Below are 4923 nucleotides of genomic sequence, written 5' to 3'. Positions count from 1 at the left end.
TGTACGGTTTCTAAATTAAGTGTAGGCGTGGGAGGAGGGTGCTTCCTGCGCACTAATAACAGCACGCTTGTCAATTGTGGATGCTAATCATTCGCTTGTATCTTCCTAGACACATCTGCTGGTTGTGAATTATTCCACTTGCATATCAAGTTGCGCATGTAGGTGTGTTAAATATTCTGGAGGCACTGGTTATTGATCCCAGTACCTCTCGCATACTAAGCGAGCGCTCTACCATCTGAGATACGCCCGCCCCCCCGAAGACTAATGGTGCTACATACAGCCATATAGACGACACAGACCCTTGCACTCCCATTATTCAGCAGACAAACACTACTCTCTATGTATCCGTTAGGGTGTCTTTCAGGTTTCGTGCATTCTGTATCGAATCGTAGTTGGCCAAAATGAAAGTGGCACGTATAACGTCGAAAATAGAATTCGGACACCGCTCTGAGTAAGACCAACGTGTTGTCCACCCTCTAGACTTCAATGAGGTTAAGCCGCGATACCTAAGACAGATCTGCACTCGATGACACCTCGATAACAGCCGGTCCCCACACTTACATCTTGCTCTCCTTACGTCAGTATACATCATATCAGTCTGTGACGCTGGCTTTGCAACATCTTGCGTGCCTTTAGGTTCGCCGCGACCAACACTTACCATGCACTGACCACAAAATATGGAGGCGCCACGGCTTGAACCCTGGACCTTTCACATGCCAAGCGAACGCTCTACCAACTGAGCTACACCCCATGCACGATCAAACTGCGCTATTCCCAATTCTTTGCGACTCAGATGCGCACGGACACGATGGTTGGTTGGTTTGTAGCGGTGAAGGGAGCAGAGTACAAAGGCGCGGACCCGTTCATATACACAAAAGTTCCAAGTAGTTTCGATGCTCTGGTATTACAAATGCAAATTCCGTCTGTTTTTAACGTCTTAAATTGAAAGAGCCGTCACAAATTGCTCCGTTTTCACTCCTTGTCGACAATTATACAGCACCTGAGGTAACAAACACATCTCGAGCCCCATTGTGCACTCCATTATTCATGCCAACTCTGTGCCCCGCTCTTTACTACTGTGAACCAATCTTGTCGTCCAACAGCAAAACACTGGGCCACAACAAGTTTCCGCGTCCATTGCACTGCGCATACTACGAAACGCTCCCCAAACTTGGCACTCACCCTCGCAGCCGACTTTTCCGACTTTCCACGAAGCTCACGCTAGTGACAGCATTATTTATAGTTCGACGTCGCGCCAAAGCGAATGAGCACAATTCGCCTACGGCTTAGGCCGCCCTCCTAGTGTGGCTGCTCGGTGTCTGCAGGCAGCGAGGGTCTGCAAGCTTCCTGTGTTCGCACCTATGTCACCTGTGCTTGCTTGTCAGAGACAGACTATCGCAAAACATACAACTCACTCCATGAATTGATTGCTACGGCATCTGTTATCAGCAGTCACAACTAACAACACCAGTAGCAGCCGACTCCACGCAAAGAATAGGAATGTGCAGTGGGATTTACGTGAACTCGGCGCAAGCTTGTATCTTCCTAGACACATCTGCTGGCTGTGAAGTATTCCACTTGCATAACAAGGTGCGCATGTAGGTGTGTTAAAAATTCTGGAGGCACTGGGTATTGATCCCAGTACCTCTCGCATACTAAGCGAGCGCTCTACCATCTGAGCTTCGCCCGCCCCCCCGAAGACTAATGGTGCTACATACAGCCATATAGACGACACAGACCCTTGCACTCCCATTATTCAGCAGACAAACACTACTCTCTATGTATCCGTTAGGGTGTCTTTCAGGTTTCGTGCATTCTGTATCGAATCGTAGTTGGCCAAAATGAAAGTGGCATGTATAACGTCGAAAATAGAATTCGGACACCGCTCTGAGTAAGACCAACGTGTTGTCCACCCTCTAGACTTCAATGAGGTTAAGCCGCGATACCTAAGACAGATCTGCACTCGATGACACCTCGATAACAGGCGGTCCCCACACTTACATCTTGCTCTCCTTACGTCAGTATACATCATATCAGTCTGTGACGCTGGCTTTGCAACATCTTGCGTGCCTTTAGATTCGCCGCGACCAACACTTACCATGCACTGACCACAAAAAATGGAGGCGCCGCGGCTTGAACCCTGGACCTTTCACATGCCAAGCGAACGCTCTACCAACTGAGCTACGCCCCTTGCACGAGCAAACTGCGCTATTCCCCATTCTTTGCGACTCAGATGCGCACGGACACGATGGTTGGTTGGTTTGTAGCGGTGAAGGGAGCAGAGCACAAAGGCGCGGACCCGTTCATATACACAAAATTTCCAAGTAGTTTCGATGCTCTGGTATTACAAATGCAAATTCCGTCTGTTTTTAACGTCTTAAATTGAAAGAGCCGTCACAAATTGCTCCGTTTTCACTCCTTATCGACAATTATACAGCACCTGAGGTAACAAACACATCTCGAGCCCCATTGTGCACTACATTATTTATGCCAACTCAGTGCCTCGCTCTTTACTACTGTGTACCAATCTTGTCGTCCAACTGCAAAACACTGGGCCACAACAAGTTTCCGCGTCTCCATTGCACTGCGCATACTATGAAACGCTCCCCAAACTTGGCACTCACCCTCGCAGCCGACTTTTCCGACTTTCCACGACGCTCACGCTAGTGACAGCATTATTTATAGTTCGACGTTGCGCCAAAGCGAATGAGTACATTTCGCCTACGGCTTAGGCCGCCCTCCTAGTGTGGCTGCTCGGTGTCTGCAGGCAGCGAGGGTCTGCAAGCTTCCTGTGTTCGCACCTATGTCACCTGTGCTTGCTTGTCAGAGACAGACTATCGCAAAACATACAACTCACTCCATGAATTGATTGCTACGGCATCTGTTATCAGCAGTCACAACTAGCAACACCAGTAGCAGCTGAATGCACGCAAAGAATAGGAATGTGCAGTGGGATTTACGTGAACTCAGCGCAAGGCAGGTCTTTCCGACATAGTCTTGAGAATCTTACGGGAACACTTGTACTGTTTCTAAATTAAGTGTAGGCGTGGGAGGAGGGTGCTTCCTGCGCACTAATAACAGCACGCTTGTCAATTGTGGATGCTAATCATTCGCTTGTATCTTCCTAGACACATCTGCTGGTTGTGAATTATTCCACTTGCATATCAAGGTGCGCATGTAGGTGTGTTAAAAATTCTGGAGGCACTGGGTATTGATCCCAGTACCTCTCGCATACTAAGCGAGCGCTCTACCATCTGAGCTTCGCCCGCCCCCCCGAAGACTAATGGTGCTACATACAGCCATATAGACGACACAGACCCTTGCACTCCCATTATTCAGCAGACAAACACTACTCTCTATGTATCCGTTAGGGTGTCTTTCAGGTTTCGTGCATTCTGTATCGAATCGTAGTTGGCCAAAATGAAAGTGGCATGTATAACGTCGAAAATAGAATTCGGACACCGCTCTGAGTAAGACCAACGTGTTGTCCACCCTCTAGACTTCAATGAGGTTAAGCCGCGATACCTAAGACAGATCTGCACTCGATGACACCTCGATAACAGGCGGTCCCCACACTTACATCTTGCTCTCCTTACGTCAGTATACATCATATCAGTCTGTGACGCTGGCTTTGCAACATCTTGCGTGCCTTTAGATTCGCCGCGACCAACACTTACCATGCACTGACCACAAAAAATGGAGGCGCCGCGGCTTGAACCCTGGACCTTTCACATGCCAAGCGAACGCTCTACCAACTGAGCTACGCCCCTTGCACGAGCAAACTGCGCTATTCCCCATTCTTTGCGACTCAGATGCGCACGGACACGATGGTTGGTTGGTTTGTAGCGGTGAAGGGAGCAGAGCACAAAGGCGCGGACCCGTTCATATACACAAAAGTTCCAAGTAGTTTCGATGCTCTGGTATTACAAATGCAAATTCCGTCTGTTTTTAACGTCTTATATTGAAAGAGCCGTCACAAATTGCTCCGTTTTCACTCCTTGTCGACAATTATACAGCACCTGAGGTAACAAACACTTCTCGAGCCCCATTGTGCACTACGTTATTTATGCCAACTCAGTGCCTCGCTCTTTACTACTGTGTACCAATCGTGTCGTCCAACTGCAAAACACTGGGCCACAACAAGTTTCCGCGTCTCCATTGCACTGCGCATACTACGAAACGCTCCCCAAACTTGGCACTCACCCTCGCAGCCGACTTTTCCGACTTTCCACGACGCTCACGCAACGCTCACGCTAGTGACAGCATTATTTATAGTTCGACGTCGCGCCAAAGCGAATGAGCACATTTCGCCTACGGCTTAGGCCGCCCTCCTAGTGTGGCTGCTCGGTGTCTGCAGGCAGCGAGGGTCTGCAAGCTTCCTGTGTTCGCACCTATGTCACCTGTGCTTGCTTGTCAGAGACAGACTATCGCAAAACATACAACTCACTCCATGAATTGATTGCTACGGCATCTGTTATCAGCAGTCACAACTAGCAACACCAGTAGCAGCTGACTGCACGCAAAGAATAGGAATGTGCAGTGGGATTTACGTGAACTCAGCGCAAGGGAGATCTTTCCGACATAGGCTTGAGAATCTTACGGGAACACTTGTACTGTTTCTAAATTAAGTGTAGGCGTGGGAGGAGGGTGCTTCCTGCGCACTAATAACAGCACGCTTGTCAATTGTGGATGCTAATCATTCGCTTGTATCTTCCTAGACACATCTGCTGGTTGTGAATTATTCCACTTGCATATCAAGGTGCACATGTAGGTGTGTTAAAAATTCTGGAGGCACTGGGTATTGATCCCAGTACCTCTCGCATACTAAGCGAGCGCTCTACCATCTGAGCTTCGCCCGCCCCCCCGAAGACTAATGGTGCTACATACAGCCATATAGACGACACAGACCCTTGCACTCCCATT

At 48.9% G+C, this 4923-nt stretch overlaps 2 non-coding genes across 2 annotated transcripts; both read right to left on the bottom strand.

The window, feature by feature from the left end:
* Window positions 1–2118: 2118 nt before the first annotated feature.
* Trnaa-ggc (transfer RNA alanine (anticodon GGC)) lies at window positions 2119–2191 on the bottom strand. The gene has a single exon. It is a non-coding gene; the product is annotated as a tRNA-Ala (tRNA).
* Window positions 2192–3697: 1506 nt separating this feature from the next.
* Window positions 3698–3770, bottom strand: Trnaa-ggc (transfer RNA alanine (anticodon GGC)). The gene has a single exon. It is a non-coding gene; the product is annotated as a tRNA-Ala (tRNA).
* Between the last annotated feature and the right edge of the window lie 1153 nt (window positions 3771–4923).

This window comes from Schistocerca gregaria, chromosome 10 (genome assembly GCF_023897955.1).
Source record: "Schistocerca gregaria isolate iqSchGreg1 chromosome 10, iqSchGreg1.2, whole genome shotgun sequence".
Lineage (NCBI taxonomy): Eukaryota > Metazoa > Arthropoda > Insecta > Orthoptera > Acrididae > Schistocerca > Schistocerca gregaria.
Note: the sequence above shows the minus strand (reverse complement) of the source record. Positions and strands in the feature narration are given on the sequence as shown.